This window comes from Ambystoma mexicanum, chromosome 3q (assembly GCF_040938575.1).
Source record: "Ambystoma mexicanum isolate Mex_15411 chromosome 3q, UKY_AmexF1_1, whole genome shotgun sequence".
NCBI lineage: Eukaryota > Metazoa > Chordata > Amphibia > Caudata > Ambystomatidae > Ambystoma > Ambystoma mexicanum.
Genome location: NC_090926.1, coordinates 827445779 through 827470202, shown reverse-complemented (window position 1 = coordinate 827470202; position 24424 = coordinate 827445779).

Genomic DNA, 24424 nt, shown 5'->3' with positions numbered 1-24424 from the left:
GGGTGCTGCTAAAAAAGTTTGAAAGCAAATCATCGTTAGCACCCAGGTGGCGAGGCCCCTGTCAAATACTATTGGCAACGCAGACAGCGATACGGGTGGATGGACGAAAGTCGTGGATCCAGGCCACCCATGCCAAAAAGATCCCAACTTCGCTGAAAGACTTGCCTGACCCAGACGACCGGAAAGAGACAGCGGTCCCAGAAACGAAATAAACTGTTGCCAGTAAGCTGTCACCAAATCTGTCCGAACGAGAAGTGAAACTCGAAACAAAGCCTGAAACGATTGCCAAAAAGGGAAAGGGCAAAGAGTGCCCCAACGTTGCCCAACAGAATCTACATCACTGTTGGCTGACACAAAATCTGCATTTCCAATACCGGCAGACACTAAATGTGTACCCCTTTGGCGCCCACCAGCACTTGCCAGCACGCCAAAGACCGAATCTGCATCACTGGCGCGGCGCACACCAGCACCCGCAGTAGCGCCACAGGCTGACTTTGAGCCTGGATCTGGAAGTGCACCAGCACTGTTCACGGATCACACAATACCAGGAGTGAGGCGATATGATTTACAGCCTCGAAAGACAAAGGGCCTCATTACACGGAAGGCGGTGAGCCATGGCGCTATTAGCGCCATGGCTCATGCCGGTAAAATACCGGCACCGCCTTGGCGGAAAGGGGATTTACTGCCCCATTCCAAGGTTGGAGGGGCGGTAAATCCCCCTTCTGCCATTGCCCTTCCCCATTCCCATTTCTGCCCCATAGGGCTCTATGGGAATGGGGAAGGTGCTAATTACGGCACCGCAATTTTGCGGTGCCGTAATTAGCTCCGAGGTCCCTTAGCGGGTTGGTTTTTAACGCCTGCAAAAAGCAGGTGTTAAAGCACCAACCCGCTAAGGGACCTCGTAGTAAGGGGGTAATGGTTAACGGTCACCGTTACCATTAACGGTGGCCGTTAACCATTACCGACTTCCGTGTAATGAGGCCCAAAGTGATCCACAGTTCTTTGGTGCCTATGTTAATCTCTGGTTCTGCTCATGGACGGAGAAGGAACTAGAGGTGTAGAGGAGAGAAGAGTGAGAATTGTGCAAGTCGGACAATTCAAGACTCTTGGCTCCTCGGTGCGATCATAAAAAGTACAAGTGTCCTGAACCAGAGCGGACAAGCAGGGCGCACATGGTACTAAGGCAATAGAGAACCGATCAAAAGTCCTCCGAGCGGTATGAGAAAGGACAAGTGATCTTGCCTAAAAACAAATAAGCAAATCCAGGCTATAAAGGACTGGCAGAACTGAACTGTGACAATTCCGTTGAACTTATTGACATCAGGACAATTGCAACAAAGAGAGATATCCACGATGAACTCTAATAAGGAAGAAGAAGGACGATGAGAAACATGTCGGGACCGGTTTCAGCCTCCTCTTGCACCGCTGCTGAGAATGAGTTGATTGTAAAGACTGTAAGCTTAAGGAAAACGCATGGTTAAAAGAATTGTATGCTGGCACTGACAATAATCATGTGCTTCATGAGTGTGGTAGCACCAATAACGACAGCCTTAGTATTATGGTGTGTGGAATCGATACACCCGTTGGGAATGTTTTTTCCAATAGTTAATATATCCACTACTGAAAGCCCGGTCCAGGTGATTACTTATACCTTGTCCCTGATGGAAGAAAGACACAGGGAAGGGTATGGGAACAATACGCTGTTATTGATTATGAATATGACACATCCAATTCTAAAGAAAACAAATTGCTGGGTATGTGTCCATTTACCGCAGCATGCTGGCAAAGGAAAAGGTTGGTATGTACAACCATTACCATTAAGTTCTGCATGTAGTGCATCTTTAGGTGCAATGTTCTATGGGAAATGGAATAAGTGTGGTACGGGTCAATTAGACAGAACAAACATGAATGAGTTTGAGGAAATAATTATGAGGCCTGTGGGTTGTTCAATATTCCATAAAGCACAAGTGATGACCCCAGAACCTACGAGGAAAAGTATGCGAAAAATAACACGACAAAATAGACAAGATAGATTGTCCCCACCAGTTAAAACATCTGTGATGACGTTTCGTGTAAGAACAGACGGGAACAAAGATGCAGTTCCCCCTTCTTACACAGTGAATTATAACCCGAGAACTGTCCCTTTTTGTCTAAAAAAGAAAGGCTCCTATTCAGTCAGAACATTTACTGGATGCATGAATACAGTGGTATTAAAATGGGAAATAGAACCAGTATATGTGGGAGATCCAGTTTATTTTATATGTGGAGAGAAGGCATATCCTTGGTTGCCCAGAAACTGGGGAGGTACATGTTACCTAGGTCTACTGTTCCCAGGAGTGTTCCTCTTAGAAACAGCAGACATGGCCAGACTATCAAGATCTAGAACCAAAAGGAGTAGCGAAGGTGTTTTGATAGCGACTGACGTAGCAAAATCATTCATTCCATTCTTGTCCCAGATAGTGAACTCCTATAACATAAGGCAGCTGTCCAGAATACTAAAAGATACCATAAACACAACGACAGATATACTATTTAAAATCATGTTGGAAGAAAAAGGAATTAGGATAATGACACTACAAAATAGAATGGCACTCGATGTGATCCTGGTTGATCGTGGGGGAATTTGCAAGATTGTGGGATCAGCGTGCTTTGTATTTGTAGATGATTATTCCCCTACGATTTTTGAAGCGATAAAGAAAATGCATGTCCTAAGCTCGGAACTCCCTACTGGAGAAGAGGGCTGGGGAATAGAGTCCTGGTTTTGGGGAATATTGAGTTCTTGGGGGTGGAAGTTGATCTCGATATTAGTAGTGGTGTTTGGAATATTCATAACGTGCTGTTGTTGCATACACTGCCTACCGTTAGATTGCACTGAGGTAACTGAGGGATGTACGAAGGGATGTATGCATATGATAACAAGAAGAAAACTTATGGCCGGGATGACAGAGACACAAATGAAATAAAAACAGTGAAAGAATTAAAGGCTATAGATATTAATGAAGATGATGATGCTTATAGTAGTATGCAAAACTCAGACATAAGTACTTTAGACTTATCGTCATCAGAGGAGGATACAATAAATGAATGAGACGTTTGGCATACGGCCAAAGGAGGGTTTGTCAGTCTAGAAAAATTGTTACCTCTCATGATTGATGGCAAACGTATTTTGGTGGCCGTCGGCCAACCATCTAACGCACGATACGAGTTTACCAATGAACGGCCATTTTGATGTAACAAGGATCGCCATTTTGTTTTCTAACAATTGCTCATTGCTTTCTGTTCTTACTGCTTCGCAGCACATTTTCTGCTTACACTGATCGACTGTTAATATTGTTGTCTGAACATGAAAGGACAAGGCCGCTGGGCCGCGAAGCTATTAAGAGTTGGTTGAAACACAACGTAGGCAGCGCCAGGAAGGAATGCCTGACTCCCTCCCGAATGTAGCCTTGAAGCAGAGCCGCAGGGCATTTAATCATTTCACAGCTGCCAGCCAGTTTCGTTATATGGTAGAATATGTTAGAATAAAGCAGCTAAAGGCTTGAATTATGCTCTTCTTACAGCCCCCCTTTACTGAGCTCTGTAGAGCGTGTCGGCTCCCAGGACACAAATAGCACCTCATAGATAGCAAGGTCTGGAATGTGACTCTTCCCCCGTATGTAGCTCGCTTCCAAGAACAGAAGCACTGTGTTCTGTTCAACAACTAAAAAATGCCTCCTCACTTGCAAAATAGCATATTGTTACTAGAATAGATATTTGAAGGTGTCATAATTGTCAAAAGAGAGTGAATTACGTACATCAGTTACATATATACAAAATGCATATCAAACAATCAGCTATGACATGTTTAACACCCCCCTTTATTGGGTTTCTTTGAACTTGGTGTGATGATGGACATCTCCGACCACTATGACACCTTCAAACATCTATTCTAGTAACAATTTGCAATTTATGAGTGCGAAGGCATCTTTCAGTTGTTGAATAGAACACAGCGCTTCTGTTCTTGGAAGCGAACTACATACGGGGGGAGTTGCATTCCGAACCTTGCTATCTATCAGGTGCTATTCGCGTCCTGGGAGCCGACATGCTCTAGCGGGCTCAGCAAAGGGGGGCCGTAAGAAAAGCATAATTCAGCCTTCAGCGGTATTATTCTAACATATTCTACCATATACCAAGACTGGCTGGCAGCTGTGAAATGATTAGATGCCCTGCAGCTGTGCTTCAAGGCTACATTCAGGAGGGAGCCAGGCATTCTTCCTGGCGCTGCCTACGTTTGTGTTTCAGCGAACTCTTGTTATCCTCACGGCCCTGCGGCCTTGTCCTTTTCACATACAGACAACAATGTTTCATAGTCGAGCAGTGTAAGCGGAAAATATACTGCGAAGCAATAGGAACCGAAAGCAATGAGCAATGGTTAGAAAACAAAATGGCGATTCTTGTTACATCGAAATGACCGTTCATTGGCAAACTCGAAAACCTATATTTTGTCATATCGTGCATGAGACGGTTGGCCCACGGCCACCAAAATGAGTTTGCGGTCTCAAAGTAGAGGTATCCGTATTTCTAGACTGACAAACCCTCCTTTGGCGGTATGCCAAACGTCTCATCTATTTATTGAAACCTCCTCTAGTGATGATGAATCTGAAGCACTTATGTCTGAGTCTCGCATGCTATCGTGGACATCATTGTCCTCATCAATATCTATTGCCATCAACTCTTTTACTGCTCTCGTCTCATCTGGGTCTGGGTCAATTCGATCATGAGGTTGTTTTTTCTTCGTCATCATATGCATACATCCTTCCGTACATCCCTCAGTTACCTCAGCACAAATTATGGGTAAACAATGTAAACAACAACAGCATGTTAGGAATATTCCAAACACCACTACTAATATTGAGATCAACTTCCATCCCCAAGATCGTAGTATTCCCCAAAACCAAGATTCTATTCCCCAGCTCCCTTCTCCAGTAGGGAGTTCAGAGCTTAGAACGTGCATTTTCTTTATTGCTTCAAAGATCGTGGGGGAATAACCATCGACATAAACGCAACATGCTGATCCCACTATTTTGCAAATTCCCCCACGATCTACCAGGATCACATCGAGAGCCATTCTATTTTGCAGCGTCATTAACCTGATTCCTCTTTCTTCCAACGTCATGTTAAATAATATATTTGTTGTTGTGTTTATTGTATTTTTTAGGATTCTGGACAGTTGCCTTATATTATAGGAGTTCACTATCTGCCCTAAGAATGATTTGCTACATCAGTTGCTATTGAAATACCTTTGTCAGTCCTTTTGACTCTAGTTCTGGATAATCTGACCATGGCTGCTGTTTCTAAGAGGAATACTCCTGGGAACAGTAGCCCTAGGTAAAATGTACCTCCCCAGTTTCTGGGCAACCAAGGGTATGCTTTCTCTCCGCATATAAAATAAACTGGATCACCTACGTATACTGGTTCTATTTCCCATTTTAATACCACTGTATTCATACAACCAGCATATGTTCAGACTGAAAAAGAGCCTTTCTTTTTTAGACAAAAAGGGACAGTACATATAGAACTTAATGGTATTGCCTGCACATACCACCCTATTTCTTTCCCATCATGCTGTGGTAAATGGACACATACCCAGAAGTTTGTTTTCTTCAGGATTGTATGTGTCATGTTCATTATCAACAATAAGGTGTTATTTCCAAAACCTTCCCTGTGTTTTTCTTCCATTGGGGGAAGGGTATAAGTGATCACCTGAACCAGGCTTTCAGTAGTGGATATATTACTTATTGGAAAAAAACTTTTCAAATTTGTGTATTGTTTCTACCCACCATAATATTAGGGCTGTCGATATTGGTGCTACCACGCTCATAAAGCACATTATTATTGTTAGTACCAGAATACAATTTGTTTTACCATGCATTTTTCTTAAGCTTATAGGGCCTCATTACAACTCAGGCGGTAAGGGTTTTACGGCGCCGTAAACAGCGCCGACCCTTACCGCCTGAGTACGAGGTCCCTTAGCGCCATGGCGGATTTAACACCTGCTTTTAGCAGGTGTTAAAATCCATGGCGCTAAGGGACCATGGAGTTAATTACGCCACCGTAATTTACGGTGGCGTAATTAACACCTTCCCCACTCCCATTATGCCCTATGGGGCAAAAATGGGAATGGGGAAGGGTAAATGGGGATTGGGGACTTACCGCCCCGCCAAGGTCGGAATGGGGCGGTAAGTCCGCCAACCACCATGGCGTAAACGTAGTTTACGCCATGGTGGTAAAGTCACGGCCCAGGCGGTAACTTACCGCCTGGGTCGTAATGAGGCCCATAGTCTTTATAATTGACTCATTCTCAGCTTTGGTGGTGCAGGAGGAGGCTGGAACTAGTCCCGGCATGTTTCTCGTCGTCCTTCTTCTTTTTTATCACAGTTAGTTGTGGATATCTCTCTTCGTCGCGCTTGCTCTGATGTTAATAAGTTCAATGGAATTGTCACAGTTCAGTTCTGCCCGTCTTTTTTTAGCCTGGATTCGATTATTCGTTTTTAGGCGAGATCACTTGTCCCCTCTTATACTGCTCAGAGGACCTTCGATCAGTTATCTTATCGCCTTAGTATCATGTGCGCCCAGCTTGTCCGCTCTGGTTCCGGACACATGTACTTTTTATGATCGCACTGAGGAGCCGCGAGTCTTGAATTGTCCAACTTGCACAATTCTCACGCTTCTCTCCTCTACACCTCTGGTTCCTTCTCCGTCCATGAGCTGAACCAGAGGTTGACATAAACACCAAAAAGAACTGCGGATCACTTTGTCTTCCGAGGCCACAGGTTGTATCGCCTTGCTCCTGGTATTGTATGATCCGTGAACAGTGCTGGTGCACTTCCAGATTCAGGCTCGAAGTCAGCCTGTGGCGCTACTGCAGGTGCTGGTGTGCATCGCGCCAATGATGCAGATCCGTTCTTTGGTGTGCTGGCAAGTGCTGGTGGGCGCCAAAGGGGTACACATTTGTTTCTGCTGGTATTTGCAAGGCAGATTTCGTGTCGGCCAGCAGTAATGTCGATTCTTCTGGGCAACGTTGGGGCACTCTTTACCCTTCCCCCTCTTTGGCAGTCATCTCAGGCTTTGTTTCGAATTTCACTTCTCGTTTTGGCAGATTAGGTGGCTGCTCACTGGCAACAGTTTCTTTCGTTTCTGGGACCGCTGTCTCTTTCCGGTCATCAGTGTCAGGCAAGTCTTTCAGTGCAGTTGGAATCTTCTTGGCATGGGTAGCATGGATTCACGACTTCCTTCCATCCACCCGTATTGCCGTCTGCGTTGTCAAAAGTACTTGATGGGGCCCACGCCACCTGGGTGCTAATGATGACTTTCTTTCAAAGTTCTTTAGCAGCACCCAATCTCCTGGCTCCAGCGCGTGCCCCGGACCGGTGTATCTCACTGGTAATGCCTCCTGCACCTGCTGATGAATCAAACACAATTTCTGCATTAAAAGGCCCCAATAAGTACTAAGCACAGGATGCTCTATCTCACTTAGTCGCTTTGGCTGAGGTGCGCACCAAACATTTGCCGGCCTCCCCATTACGATCTCGTACGGGGAGAGCCCAGTTTTAGCCTGTACAGACATACGCATGCATAATAGTGCTATTGGTAATGCATCCACCCAACTCAACTTGCTTCCTGCACACATCTTGCTAATCTTTGATTTAAGAATCCCGTTGTGCCTCTCCACAAGACCGGCAAAATTCGGATGCCTTGAACTATGGAATCTCTTATCAATCTGGAGACCAGCACATATCTGTAATACCACTGCACCCACAAAATGCGGTCCATTATCAGACCATAGGACTCGGGGCAAGCCAACTCTGGAAAAGTACTCCTTCAACATTACTTTTTCCATACTCATTGCTGTGCAGTCTTTCAAAGGATATGCCTCCAACCACTTACTGAATGCACAGATCACCACTAAAACGTATTTTATGTTTTGGCACCTCTCCATCTCTATGAAATCAAAATGAATTACCTCAAATGGCATGGAGGGCGGGCCAAAACTGTCTTTTGGAGTCACCGTTCCCTTCCCTACATTGTGTTGCAAACACGTGATACAGTTATGTACCAACCTCTCTGCATTCTTTTTTATGTTTACATTCTGCCAAACTGTAGAAAGGTGCTGTATTATTTTCTTCGCACAGATGTGCGTAGGGCTGTGGGCCATTGTGACCATTGCAGTCACATACGAATTTGGCAACATCCAGTTTCTAGTTCTCTTGTCCACCCAACAACCCTCCAGATCCAACTCAGCAGATCTCTCTGCCCACCCATGTATTTCATCGGCCGTAGCCTCGGCCTGCATTTCTATGACAGTGGCAACTCCATCTTCTATCATACAGGGTACTTCCTCTGTCTGAACCGTCATAATTCTGGTATTCAAATCAGTTCATTCTGTCTGCAAACGCGTTTCCCTCTCCTACTTTGCATGTTACTTTTTTATGTGCCTCGCATTTCACTATTGCTAGGCGCTTTGGAAACGTGAGTGCAGACAGCAATCGTACAATCAAAGGGCCGTGTTGTATTCTGGCGCCATGTGATGTTAGAAACCCTCTCTCAGCCCAGAGTCGACCAAAATTATGAACCACTCCAAAAGCATACTGACTATCAGTATATATATTCACATTCAAATTTTCAGAAATCTCGCAGGCTCTGGTCAATGCTATTATTTCCGCGGCTTGTGCTGAATTATAGGGAATTCTTTTACTTTCTTCAACACTCTCTAGAGTAGTGATAGCGTATGCGGCAGTTGTCGTGCCATCTGGTAATTTAAAACATGAGCCGTCACTAAATAACTCTCCATCCGGCTCTTTCTGTGGAATATCACTTAAATCAACTCTTGCCTTGGTTTCTTCCTCAGTGACCATTAAGCAATCGTGGGGGGTGAGTCATTCTTCCCAATTTCTTTTATGGTTAGTGGCATTAATTCTGCAGGATTCAAAGCACTACACCTCATAATTTGGATATGGGGCGCGAACAAGATAATCTCATATCTTGTCAATCTAGCAGAGTGTATCTATGGCATGTGGCATCATCAGAATTAAAGTGTGCCCCAATACCATTCCTTCCGTATGTTTCACTGACGCAGCAGCCGCCGCGACAGATCGCAAAATCGTGGTAGTGCACGCGCTACAGGGTCCAGCGCAGAAGAAAAATAGCTGCACGGCCTATTTCTTCCACCTTGTTCCTGTGTCAAAACCGCCAATGCACATCGTTCACTTTCACACACAAATAGTCTAAAAATGTTCTCATAGTTCGGCGTAACCAAAACTGGAGCCGAGCATAATGCAGTTTTCAATCCATCAATGCTTTCTGACATTCCTCATCCCATTGCAAAGGCATAACTGCATCCATTCTAGTTAAATTCACTAATGGTTTCACAATAAACGCAAAATTACCAATCCATTGTCGGCAATATGAAGGTCTCCGATCAAGTGAGTCAAGGATGCAAATAGGAGTGTGGCGTACAAACCTAGACTGCGATATGAGTGTGCCTATACTTCCTTTTATTCTCAGGAGCAGTGATACTTTGCAAAGACAAGTTCAAAGGAAATATGAAGAGCAGAAGGCATGAGTGATCAGAGATTTTGGGCTAATTAGGTGGGTAGACACGGTCAAGTTGACCAGCTGGCACCTGGAGTACCAGTTTACATGCTGCTAGTGTGCCGAATGTTCCAGAAGGGTACAAGCGTGCCAACCAATTGTAGAAGGCCATATAACAAAGGGCCTTATAGTTTGATAGCCAATGGTGTACCGTTTATCCAGTAACTGATGAAGATGACTTGCACTAGAGGTGGGCATACGTTTCCCACCTGACTGTAGAGACCCAATCACAACCCGATCCCTTAAAGAAAGTATACTTAGATGTTCCCCCCAAACCAACCACAACTCCCTGTAGGTTTTTCTTAGTTTGCCATGTAGTATGATGTCAATTATGATGAATTTTGAGTACTTAAGTGTGTTTTTATGCAAAATGATTGAGAGCACGATCAAACGTCCGATGATGTCAGCTGTGACTCCCTGTTTTAGACATTTGAAAATAACACAGGAGGAGACTTTTTGCCAACTTCCTGAGTCAGTCTTGTTATTTGGTGTAAGAGTTATTCTGCCTCCCCATCCTTGTATCACGTGTTACTGATTGAAATGGGCCCCCGTGGGTTCACATCAAAGTGGCACCCTCTCAGTATGGCCCTGTCTCGCATCAGACACCCAAACTGCCTACCCACATTCCCCACAATGCTCACCACAGCCCCAAGGACACCTGGGGTGTCCCCTGCAACTGATATGGCCACAATTCCTGAACACTCCCTCCTCCTATTCACAGTCAAAATCTATGTCAAGGAGCCCCCTCTAGCGGGCACATATCTAACCACACCAGGAAACCCATCAAGACCAACCTCATGCTGAAAAGTAAAGACAATGATGCAACCCACCTCACAAAATCCACATGCACCTCCCTACCTTCCCCCAAATCAAAGACACACCAGTGAATGTGAGTTCCATACCCGCACATACCCTAGACTTCTGTGACCTAATCTCAACTCACAGCCTTGACTTCCTGGCTGCCTCTGAGACCTGGCTACATGCAGCATCTGGACCTGCCATATCTATTTCCCTTCCCCACAGCTTCACCATCCTCAGGAGTGACAGACATAATGCCAGAGGTGGCAGAGTTGCTCACTCTCCCCTTCAGAGAAACCTACACAGATTACGTTTTGAACTGCGACCTCCTTGCAGCTAAACTCACCATCTCTAACACTGACACTATCACTGTCCATGTCATTTACCACCCGCCAGGCCCAGTCCTCTCCTTCAAAGAGGACTTCATAGGAGATCTTAATCTTGGCTTCAATGATCCCAATGATCCTCATGCTATGTATGTAGCCAACTCACTAAGCACATTAGGATTTAAACATTGCATCAATAACCCAACGCATTGCAAAGGACAAACTTTAGACTGTATTGCAGTCCTTAACTGCAAAGTCACCATCTCCTCCAACACGGTGTGCCCTTGGTCTGATCACAATGTATTGTCCTTCACCATGGAACCCCTAGAGATCCTAGTCCCTCCACCATTGCCTTGTCCGTTACACACACACATAGCCACAAGAACCTCACCAAAGAGAAAATCCTACCATTACTTAGCTTACTCCAGTCAGTTGACCGACTCAACACATCTGCCCCCAATGAGCTTTCCAGTGCATACACTTTCTGGAGCCATTGACACCATTGCCCCACTGACAGGGGGAAAGCTCAAACCTGCAGTACACTCCAACTAATGGTTTACACAGGGCCTCCAACTGCCCTGCACCAAAAATGGGAATCAGAGTCCAAATGGAAAATAGCACCCTCGGATACACACAAACATCTCTTCAGCACCTCAGCCAAGCGCTACAAGCAGGCCATCATATGGGCTAAAACCTCTACATACAATGCTAGAATCGAAAATGCTGAATCTAATACTAGAGAGATCTCCTCCATTCTCAGAGGATTGGAAGCACAATCCACCGCCTTCTATCACCATGAAAGATTAGACCTGGTGCTCCAACATACATAGAAAGCCCTCCTTGATAAAATTGACTCCCTACACAACAAAATCGCCCTCAAATAGGCCACCCTCAAAACCCAACAACTTCCTGAAGCACTCACTTTAGTACCCCACTCCAGTTATGAACTAGCCATTGTTTTAATTCAAAAGCATCTCAGTGGCCAAGGTAAATGCCTTACATACAAGCCTGAAACCTTTAAAATGCAAAGGTGGTATTTGCCCAACCCCATCATCAAGAACTGCTGCAAGACCTTAGCCCCCTTTATATCCTTCTTCATCAGCGCCTCCTTCACAACCAGTGTTGACCCCTCCAGTCTCAAAGAAGCAGTCTCAAAGTCTCAAAGAAGCTGAAAAAACATACCAGACCTGGCAACCCCCAATAATTACAGTCCCATCACCACAGTCCCATTCCTCTTAAAAAACCTGGAAAAAACAGCATACCTTCAAATCCAGCACAACATAGAGACCTACCATTTTCTGTGTATGCGTCACTCTGGTTTCAGGCCAGGATATGGAACGGAATCTGCTTTGCTTGACTTCAAAATTCAGATGGACGACATCAGGGATGAGGGAAAGCTGGCGCTCCTCCTTCTCCTAGATCCCTATGCTGCCTTCGACCTTGTCGACAACAAGATTCTGTGTAATCACCTCTCCACGGCAGCAAACTTCTCTCCAGAGGCCATGGCCAGGATTGCCTCCTTCCTGGAGGAAAGATCAATCAGAGTCTGTGCTGACAATGTCTCTACCCAACTGACTCCCATCTTCTGTGGGGTGCTGCAAGGCTCCTGTGTTTCCCTCACCCTCTACGGCATTTTTCCAAAACCCTTATTTGACCTCGTAGCCTCCATCAGCATAACATACACTAACTATGCCAATGACACTCAGATTCTCCCCCTGCTCTCAGGCAACTACCAACAGGATACAGAAACACTAAACCTAAAGTATACCTAACCATCCGGGCCTGGAGGGTCACCCACTGCTTGTATCTGAATAAAAATAATACTGAGAACCTCCTATAAGGTCCAGCAGCAGGGATCACAAATCTTAACCCTTGCTACTCTTCCTTCATTATTGATGGAATCTCCATCCCTAAACTTGTAACTTGTCCCTAAAGCTTCCTTTCTGCCTCAACCTGCAATCTATTCTGTACTCTTTGCACTTGAAGTAACTTGGCTGTTCAATAACTTATCCTGTTTTTTGTCCGTGTGCCTCAACCAGCAATCTCTTATGCATTCCAATCATTTAGAGTAACATGTAACAGCGCCTTGATGCCCATGGGGTTGGCGCACTTCATAAATGTGACATAAAAAGGATGGACAAGAAAATAATAACACACAGTGAGCCAGAGCTGATAGATAAACAATTGTATTCCTTAGACAAATGCCAGTCGAGATTTGCAGAGAGAATCTGTGATAAGTCATAATTAGTTGCCAGAACTCTCTCTGAAGATTGTGTAGGAAGACCATCTTATGTATACAGATCATTAATTTGAAAGCACATTGGCACTACTGCAGGAGGGCGCTACCAGACAGGTTTGCATAACGTTAACAAATCCTTGCGACACCTGGAGTCAGGGCTTCAGTTAGCCTTACAGTTTATTTGTACCCATTCATAATATAGGGTCAGCTAGCATCCCTATCACTTCTATGGAAAACAGCATAACAACAAGTCTATACCAACTAAGGTAAGGATAAAGGAAAACAGAAGCAGTGCACTGAAGTGTGACGTTGGGTTGCTGGGCAGTGGAAGAATCTGCCAGACCCATAGTGTGTGTAACAAGTAAATGTGATTCTATATGGTGAACTGATTGGGTCTAATGAAGGCCTGTAATAACATATAGATATTTTGCCACAACACATCGTATCCAACTCCTTCTCACAGTAAGCTGTTGGGCTCAGTCTTGGAATTTGGACAAGGGTACCCTATAGGGAGACCACAGGGTACAATGTGCTGCTCCCTAACAGAATAACACAGAATAGTCTGCAACCAGTGGAGCCTACACAACACTCTATGAAAATTGAATTATAGAGGGACAGGTAGCATTTTGGTTATGTTTTGCGGACATGTATGCTGAGCAACAATGGGTCCCTAAAGAGCACATACAGGATTCACATACAGAACTACCTTGATGATGCCTCAAGAAAAGTCAGCATCGGGTTAAGTTGGGTTAACCAGTCAGAACCAATGCAAAAATTCAGCAGCCCCTCCACTGAGGAGCAGTTAAGGACTTTGCCGAAGCATATTTTATGCTAGACATTTGCACTATTGCTTCCACAATGGCTTGGTGCCCATTGCACAAAGGAAAGTGATATAAATGAAAGGGTAGGAGGAACCCTGAGATCTGCAGACAAAGCATCATTCACATTGTGCAACATGATATCTGATTTGATATGATATGATATGACATTTATACACAAGTATTTCAAGGCGCGACGAGGCAAGGGAGGGGGAACAGAGAGAAGACAGACAACAATCCTATTAGGTCAGCTGTCATTCAGATTGTGCAAGTGCATGGGGAGGGGAAAGGGAAAAGTGCAGGGGGGAGGGAGCGAGGAAAGTGCAGTACATGGGATAGTAGAATAAATAAGATAAATAAAAAGGCCAGCTGGTGGTAAGTGCAAGGAAGTGCAGACATAAGTGCTGGTAGGGGGACTGTAGGGATACAGAAAACCGTCCCCAGGTGCAGGGGTTGCCAGGGAGGCAGTGCAGGTGTGCAACTGGCGGGGCCTGGGCCCGCGATCAGACAGGTTGGCCAGACAGGTTGGCCAGGTAACCAGTGCAGTTTCATGTAGGAATTTAGCAGGGGGGAGGTGGAGAGAAAGCAGAAGCAAACAGGAAGGTTTTAAGGTGCTTCCGTAACCAGAGATGGTTCTCCTCAAATTTCAGGGAGGCAGGAAGGGTGTTCCAGAGGGAGGCCCCAGCTGAAGCGAGAGATCTACCACCAACTTGTTGCTTGGAGAGGGTTGCTGAGGGACTTGGAGGCGGATGAGCGAAGAGCTCGAGAAGGAAAATATTTGGGAAGAACAAGTTGAAGGTATTGCGGCCCGAGGCCCCAGAAGGCCTTGTGGACAATGCAGAGGGTTTTTAACTTAATCCTCTCAACCACTGGGAGCCAGTGCAGAGATTTCGGTCCTGGAGAGATACGATCCCTGAGCTTGAGGCCAAGGAAAAGTGTTGCTGTCCTGTTCTGGATGAGTTGCAGAGGGAGGAGAGTAGATGCAGGCAGATTTAGATAGAGGCTTTTACAATAGTCCAGCCTAGAGAGAACCACGGCTCTGGAGACAGTGAGCTTCTTGGGGAAGGAGAGAAAAGGAAGAATACCTCTGAGGAGGTGCAGCTGGTAGTGTGACTTCTTACAGATGTCCGAGATGTGAGGAGAGAAGGACAGTGTGGAGTCAAAGATGACCCCGAGGTTTTTAGCCATGCAGATCGGAGCAGGAAGGGGGCCAAGAGAGGCCGGCCAGAGAGCTGCAAGAAAGGAGGGAGTGGGTGTGCCAATGAGTAGAATCTCAGTCTTAGTGGCATTTAGGCAGAGGTAATTGGATAGCAGAAAGACAGTCAGAGATGAGGGAAGAAGAGGAGGTGGCTGAGGGTAACCTGAAAATTAGCTGGGTATCATCCGCATTGCACTGAAAATTGGGGCGGAGAGCGGCGATGCGGTGGGCAAGGAGTGCCAGGTATTGGTGGAACAGCCAGGGAGAGAGGTTAGATCCCTGGAAATGCTTGGTGGGAATTGACTGCGTTGGGATGCAAGTGCAATGCCCCAACAGTTGAAAGAGGTTTAGGAAGGGTGGCCACCCGGGGGTGCATGGATGAACATCTCCTTTATGTGAGCTCTGTCCCACGGTCCCAGAGAGTGGCTTGAGCCCCCACTATGGGACCCCTCTACCCCCATCAAGGAAACTGTACAGACATTGTGGCAGAAGGTGTTCTCAACACCCTGAAAAGAAAAGCTGACTCAAATTGGACATGGTTTTGTCGAGATAAACGAGAGCTAAGTCTCGACAACTGACTGCGCAACGGGCCTGGAACGTATGTGTTAACCAATGTGCCTCAGTTCAATTGTTGCCCCATGATAAGAGGCGGGGGTGCCTGTTCCATCAGGAAGAATGCACCGGCTGTGACACCCCCTGGCGAACGATCCTCGTCGGCAACGATTCTGAGTAAATGGCCCTACCGGGTCTCGGAACAAGTACAGCGGAGACGAACCTGGTCGCAGCCCAGTGAAGCGCAGACTTTACGGTGGTGAGCCACCGAACGCTGCATTGCCCTCCGTACTACCAAGAGGTGCATTCCTCCATCATCCGCTATGGTGACCAGTGCCTTCCAGCAGAATAATTTCAAAAGGACATGGTGTTCCACGGATTGTGCCTCCCGAGGGCAGGCTCTCGCAGAGGCCGAAGCAACCGTCTGCCTCCTGAGCCAGAGGCAAGTGATAGAGTCTCTGCTGCCTTTCACAGGCGCGACTTGAACTCCCCTAAAGATTCTCCCCCCCACAGCGACCAGAGCCCAAGCCCTGCTAGGAACTTTTTGATAGCCTTGTGTTGTCGACTCCATATGGACCGACCAGTGCAGCAACCCTTCCCCACACTGATCATCAGTTCCTTGCTCTATATCTCGGAGTGCAGGAAGCCGAAGCATGAAATTGGATCGAGGCGTAACAGAGAGATGTATGGAATGTGTGATGGGCCCAAAACTACTACTGCTCCCCACATTAAATGTTGTGACCATCTGAGGGGACTACTAATCACACAGTCCACGCATGATACACCGAGTGACAGCATAGGGTTGTTTGAATGCTCGGGGCCTGCTTGAACGTGCACTTCATTCCGGCCCTGTGGGCGGGTGGAGCCGGCCTACACCAACTATTTATGTACCTTACGACTCATGTCTGCCGAATGCTGCCGATGCTACCTGATTCCCACACTGCCTTCTGAGAAGTGCAAATGTTTAAAGGGAGAGGGGTACAATTAGTATAAGCCAAACATGTCGAGTGTGGCTGTAAACGAGTGGGGAGCCGGACAATCTGGAACTTCACCTCATATTTAACGTATGTGCTCTGACACGATCTATAATCCTGGAACCATTCTGAACACACCCAAATTCATTGCAGGCCTTGTGGGCTCGACCCAGTAGCACTGAAAGGCTCCCTACATCACGTACAGGCGAAAAGTGACAAGAGGAACCACATAATAATAAACCCCTGTGCACACTCAGTGACAACACGGACGACATCGGCAGACAGCCCCCTCACACCCTGAGGATCCGTCTACTATTCTTCTACAATAAGGGGGGACGATAGGCAGCCCGAGTGGAGGACACCCTCCTCTTAGAAGTGCGAGCAGACCCTCACAGCCACATGAGAACTAAGTGAATCACGACATTGCAAAACAAAGCAACGTTGTTTCCCAGGACAAGTGGTTGAACCCCAGCACCAATAGGAACCTAACCTGGTCCACACCACAAGCTGAATTAGAGGGTTCGGCCCCTGTTGCACAGGGCATGTCCCCTCCTCAAAACCAGGCTCACTCATCACCCAGGTCTCCTCTCATTGTGGAAAACTCCTCACAGATCACCGAATTCTGCACCCTAACTACAATTGACAGAGGAAAATTGTGAGGGGCGATTAGGACCTGTGGAATACTGACTATCTCTTCGAGCGTGGTACTTCTGTGAAGTGCAGTTGATTCCACCAACCCTGCCCCCCACTCACTGCCGAGAAGGCTGTGCCCTCTTCTCCTTTAGCAGAAACGAAGGGGTTGACTGAGTTACACACGACCTTGAGGATTGATACGCTATACTGAACACCTCCCTCTGTAACATCCTGGGTCAAGAGCATATGGACATTAACTCGAACTTTACAGATTTTCCCCTCATCATGCCTATGCTGCCCCTCCTCCGGACTCCAAAAGGATGACCTCAAGGGCAGAAGCAGCCACAACCAAGGCTGAGGTAGCCGATCTGTTGAACGAAATGAAGAGCATGAGAATTGATAAAATGGAAGAAAGACTGGAGGAAGTCGAGAATAACCAAACCTCCCTTGGCACGCTGGAATCCCAAATGGACCAGAGGATTGTGAACATTGGAGCCAGGGAAGAAGAGTTCTTCCTGAAAATCGATGATTTAGAGATCTGGGAACGACGCAACAACATACACATTTTCAGAATTCCAGAAAGAGAAGGGGAAACCGAGCTAGACCTAAAAAGAACCCTACACACACTTATTAAACTCTTGTTTGAAGATGACTCTATAGATGAGCCAAAAATTGACTGTATACACCGAGCCGGAGGTACTGCAGGTGGTCCAAAGACAGTTCTAGCGCGGTTCCATAACTATGCTGGCAAAGCTATTGTTCTCGAGAAGGCCAGATGCAGAGCACATATTTCCCTGGATACAGCGAAGGTTTTGATCTATCAAGGTCTGTCCTCTCTTACACTGGCCATGACGAGGAAGTGCATCCCACTCACTAAATGGTTAAAAGAAAAGGGTGTACGATATTGCTGGGACTACCCTTTCTCGCTTACTTTTGAATGGGAGGGGAGTACGATCAGGCTGAAATCGGAAAGGGATATCCGTAACTGTATGACCAACCTGTTGGGTGACCAGGGAGATGAAGTAAATCAGGAAGAAGGACAGAGAATGGCTAATTAAAGGACCGAAGCGGAGGTGGATACCAGAATCCAGAACGTTTAGGAGGATGAAAGTTTAGGAGGGTGAACGCATCCCAGAAATGGAACACTGAATTCCTTACCACTATGGTCTGGCTCGCCAAGCCGAGGGCCCAGACCGGAGGAACACATCCATCTTAGATGAATAGTGAGGACCGTGAAACAAACTACCATAATTGCAGTATGAAGGGGTGGAAGCAGGGGCTCAAAGTTTGTTATGGTGTTTTGAGATGGGACCGTGAGATGCATGGTTCTCACTGGTGGTCCGAGACTGGCTAGATGAAGATAACCCAGTTAGTTTGGACGCTGCAAGGGAAAATGGGTTGGGGAGAGGGGAGGGGCGAGGCAGGTTTCTATATTGATACATTGAAGGTTGCAGTAAATATACCGGAAAGCGATTGTATGAGGCCCCCAGATGAGCGAATAGGCTGTAGATACGGTTATGGGAATAGAATCTACATTAGCTAGATCCGGATTCCTTAACGTAAAGGGACTTAATTCCCCTACCAAATGGTTGTTGGTCTCTAAAGAATTTAAGAGGGCGAACCTAGATGTGCTCTTCCTTCAAGAGACTAAGTATACACAGGGGGGGGGACTTTAGATTCTGTACTCCAGGGTGGGATCTAAATACTGGGGTTCTGACCCCTTGCCAAAGCGGCAGTAGGTATACTCATGAAAAAGGGACTCAATTTTGAAGTCACTAAGGTGTGGTCTGACATAGAGGGAAGGGCCATCATACTGGTGGGTAGGCTACTCAATACCACTCTCACACTTGCAACACTCTATGCCCCCAACGCCGGGCAATCGCGCTTTCTCCAATGCATGGTCCCAAAGATTATGCTTGAAGCTGCAGGACAGGTAATTCTGGGCGGCGACTTCAACATATGGGCTGACCCTACACTGGATAGACAGGTTAACAATCCAGGGGAAAATGAACCGGCATATGGTGGCCGTACAGAGGTGGTTGAAATGATGAAGTTGTACGGATTGCAGGACATCTGGCGACACTCCCATCCTAATCAAATGGAGTACACTTTCTACTCAGCACCACATTCCATGTTCACCAGAATGGACTACCTATATCTCTCTGTGGGTTTGTGCGAGGCTGCAACTGCCTCAGAGATTATTTCGATTTCATGGTTGAACCATGAGATGGTCACTACCGACACGAGTCTCCTCGCGTTACCCCATTGGAGTACAAAGGGGCGTTGTAATGAGACGCTGTGGAATGACCCTGTCTTTCATGAGCAATTAGCGGACTAGATTAAAGAGTATTTCAGAACAAATGACACAGGGGAGGTATCCAAAAGAACAGTATGGGAAGCGGGAAAGGCAACATGGTGAGTCATTCTGATCAAGGAGGGGGCCGACAAAAAGAGATAGAACAGATTGAGGCGAGAGATCTCACAGCTAGACGTTGCGGCACAGATTTCTAGAGAAGGGAGGACAGAGAACATCGCAGAGGCGGTACAGAAGAGGGAAGAACTCTGACAATTCGAGGAAGGGCTAGTTATACGCAAGCTCCAGTTTGTTAGGCAAAAACATTATGAGAAAAGCGACAAATCGGATGCACTCCTGGCAGCTAGATTGTGAGGACAGCGAGTGGAGAGGTGGGTTTCAGCTATTGAAGGAGTTAGTTCTTAGGCAGAATTATATGCAGTACCCTTTAGGAACACCTTACACAATTAGGACTACAAGTGACAGTACAAATTCACCTTTGGTACAAGCCTGTACTACACAGTAAAGTGGTAGCGATGGCTGAGCAGCCAGGCCTATCTCAAGAGCAAGTGAGCAGTATCAATAGTTACACAAAGGACAGCAATTACAATGATTCAAACAAACACTGACTCAAGGTTTATGAGTAAAAGAATATACATTTATTTACACATCAGTTGTAAAACATTTCACTAGAGTAAAGCAGTTGAAAAATCAGACTCTTAATACACTACACTGCACCCAATAGATTATGGACAAGTTAGTGTCACAATCCATGCCCCTGACCCCTCAGGTATAACAGCCCCCTGGCAGCAGTGGGGCTAAAGCCCTTCACACTGGCCCCGAGGGCCTTAAAACTCCATACATGGAGTCAGTCCTGGTGCCTTTGGCGCCAGGCTCATTATCAGGAATAAAGCAATACCAGTTTTGGACCTTAATCCAACATGGAGGCCTATTACACAGATCAGTTCTTTAGAACCAAGCCATGCAGTCTAGAGTTTTGGGTGTGGCTGGGCCTGGAACTACTTGGCCTGGAACTACTTTACCTGGGCTATTTAAACCACACCCAACCAGCAGAACACGTTTCGCGTTATTCTGCACTCCTGCAGTGTAATGCTCACCGTGTCCAGCTCCTGCTCATCTGCTTCTCCGGCAGCCCGATCCTGAAGCACTAGATCGGATTCCATTAATAACCTGGAAGAACAAGAACAGCATTGGCAAGCAAGAACATTTACCTGTGGGGAAACCGGCCTTGAATCCATCCTGCGCTTCGCTTATCTCGCCCATCTCCGGGTTTCACTGCAACCTGCAAGGGAGAAGGAACAAGGTCTACATTAACAAAGCACTTACCTGGGCAAGCAGCGCTTCGATCGCTCATCACTCCGGAACAACACCGCAACCTGTAAAAAGAGAAGAGAACACAGGTTAGCAATTAACACCAATAAGCAGCGCAGTGCTCCGCGCATCAATAGCTCACTGTGGTCTTCGCCAACTCCGAGATCGCAACCATCCCTGTGAAAACAAAAAGGGACATTGTTAGGGAACATCGTAGTGGAGCAAGACGCCAAGAAGACAGAGAAAACGCAGGGAAAGAAAGAGACAGAATAAAGACGGAAAAGGCATTATAACTCACCTGGAAGACAGCAAGCAGAGTCGGAGTCACATCCGGTCTGGACCCGACATAAGGGCACACGGACCAGTCAAGCAACTAGGTCCACGGAGTGCCTGCACCAACCACGTGCCCCTGCACAGAGACGCAGGCGGAGAGTTCAACGCACAAAAACCTAAAATGAGCAATTACCTCAAGGGAGGGGATTTGGACCAGAGGGAGGTGGGAGTCCATCCATCACAGAACCAGTATCTTAACCCTCCATTCTCCTGTTATAGGCGCTACCCAACGTCTGGCACATAACCAAGCAGAGAGGGGTCCGGGATAGCGCTTAGACCTCCATCCAGTATGATGTGGCACCCCCGTGGTTACAAGGTGAGCGTAACATTTAGGCTCAATATGAAGTGTGAGCAAAATGGCACTCCAGCAATTTAAAAGTTAGGGAAAGACAAAGTTAGACAAGAAATGAGCAGCACCAACAAGTAAGTAAGCAGGGCAATCTAGAAAAAGGAACTACAGTGAGGAAATCAAATTAACAGGGCCTGGCCCAAAGTCAATGGACCAAAGTCTTTGCTCAAGATCGCACAGTTCAGTAGTTTGTGGTTAAGTCTTTGCCAAGAGTTCAGGGCGGAGTTGGTTGGCAGAAAGTTAGCTTAAAGAATGGAGAAGGACAAGCCCTTGGATTGGCGAAAGGTTTCACACACTTTCACCGCGGCTGGACGAAACAAACAACCGGATTTGAACAGTACCTTAAATGGAGAAGAAGGCTGCTCCTGAAGCGACTGTCAGACTGACACGAAGTAGGAAGACTGGAGGGTCCTGCACTGCCCAGGGAAGAAACCAGCAGCAGAGCAAAGCAACAAATAAAAGGTGCACTCCTTAAAATGCACGCAGGGTCTGTTCCTCCTGGCTATCCGGTTCACTGTAGCTTTGTACATCAAATTCGACCAGAGAAGGGAGGCCTGGCGAGCAGTTTGGTAAACTGGTTGTTCCCACCAGCTCAAGGGGAGAAGATTCCTTGCAGATCTTCCCTGTTGTTGGGGTCTTACTATTCGGACCTGCAGCAGGGCTTCACCGGGAGGTCAGTCATGATAGGGGTCCTCTTCTATCAACTCCTCTTCGGTTTTCTCATTCCAGTGGTGACTCTGCCTTTCCAGCCCCAGAGACCTGCTTTTTATGCAGTTTTCCCCCCATTCACACAGCTTGGCTGTCAATCACACAGCAGGGTGGCTGTCCCGCCGGGACAGTCACCCAGGCCAATCAGATAAGAGTGTGTCATGGGTCTCCAAGGAAACCATGTGCAGGGAGTCCTAAACCCCTCCCTCACATCCTGTCCCCCCCAGACATACATGCACCTAAGGAGGGCTTCTGTGCAGAAGCCTGCGAAAGGACAGCAGACAAAGGAACCAAAACTGGTTTGGCACGCAGAGTAAAATACGAGAAAGACTTTCACAAAAAGAAATGGCGACTAAACCCATCCGGAACTGTATAAAAATGTTAAGTCTGAGGCTACCAAGATATCCAAAAACAATACCAAGGCTATTTGAGTTATCACTGCCACCAGCCAAGTCTTAATGAAAAGGGAACAGAACAGTGCTCCAAGAGAAACAGACAAAAAGGAATAAGTATTAACCCTTTCCAGAACCCTATTTAAAATAGTTTGTACTGGGCCTGTGAGTTTTAAAAGAGACTAATAAAGTCAATGACAACTTTCCATGTTCTGGGAGACAATAGTCAGTCCCAGAAAATGGAGTCGGAGTTGGGAAGTCAAAAAGACAACCCTGAGTCAATGCACTGAAGGTGCTGTGTAACACACAGTAAAAAGATGATGCCTATGGAGTAGGTGAGGCTCCACACTCTATGAACACAAGAACATGTTAAACACACACAGCAAAAAACATGTAAGAGTGGGAAAAAGGCTCACACTCTTACCAGGTGAACAAAAATAAATCCCAGAAATCCAGCAAAGTTGCTGAGGGACTCAGTAGGTAAGGGAAACTAACCATTCTGGAGAATTCTCCCTAACACTAGTGACCCCCAACCAGGGAATTCAAAGGACATCCCCGAGTCCTTTGCATATTTTTATGAACATCTTTATAGATCCAAAATAGCTGAGGGATTAGAAAACATAGACCACTACATAAAGGGGGTAGACATACCGAAACTCTCGCGAGACCAGGTGGAAGTACTAGAGTCTCCTATAACTCCAGACGAGGTGGAAAGAACGATTAAGAGACTCCCTATGGGTAAAGCACCTGGAAATGATGGGTATATGGTCGGATTTTATAATACTTTTATCTCGTCCCTCCTCCCCTTTAGGGTCGAGCTATTCAATGACATCTTAAAAACAGGAGTGGCTCCTGAATCATTCACACAAGCACTAATCTCTGTGATTCCCAAGGAAGGTAAAGATCCCAAGCAATGTGGATCTTACCGCCCCATCTCCCTTCTTAACATTTATTAAAAAATCTATACCCGTGTATTAGCAGCTAGATTGGAGATCCATATGCCCCTACTGATACATCCCAACCAGGTCGGATTCATTTTAGGGAGACAGGGTGCTGACACGATGCGCAAGACTCTCCACTTAATACATGAATCAAAGAAAATGACGGGCAATCCATCGCTGCTGTCCTTCAATGCTGAGAAAGCATTTGACAGTGTAGAGTGGGGCTTCCTGGAAACGGTGTTATGTAAGGTTGCACTAGGCCCTACTTTCAGAAAAGGGGTCATGGCAGTCTATATATCCCACCAGCCATCAGTCATGGTCAACTCCGAATACTCTAGATAGTTCAATCTGGGAAGAGGCATGAGACAGGGCTGCCCCCTCTGAGCAATACTGATCGCTCTCTCCCTCGAGCCTCTCGCCCAAACTCTTAGAGCTGATTGTCAGGTAGAAGGTCTCAGAGTAAATGGAAAGGAATATGAAGTAGCCGTCTATGCTGATGACATCTTACTCCACGTTAAACACCCCATGATATCAATACCCAGAGTTATAAAATGACAATTATAATTATAATAAATTATATCTATCCATTTAAGCATTGTCTGTCCCTCATCCAAGCCTAATTGTAAAGTCCCTACTTGTAGTTCAAACCAACAAAGACCACATTTATTCTCTGAAACAATGCCACCAATCTTGCCAGACTCCAGAATTTGCTGACTTGATAGATTCACACATTTGCTCTCACTCAACTTTATGCTTTAGCATTGACTGTAAACTCTCATTCAAAACACACATCCAGCAGCATGGCATCAGCTTATGACACTCAGTATGTCAAGACTTGTTTCCATGTCCTGACTTTCAGAACAGTTGTACAAGTTTTGATCATCTCTCAACTGGACAATGACAACACC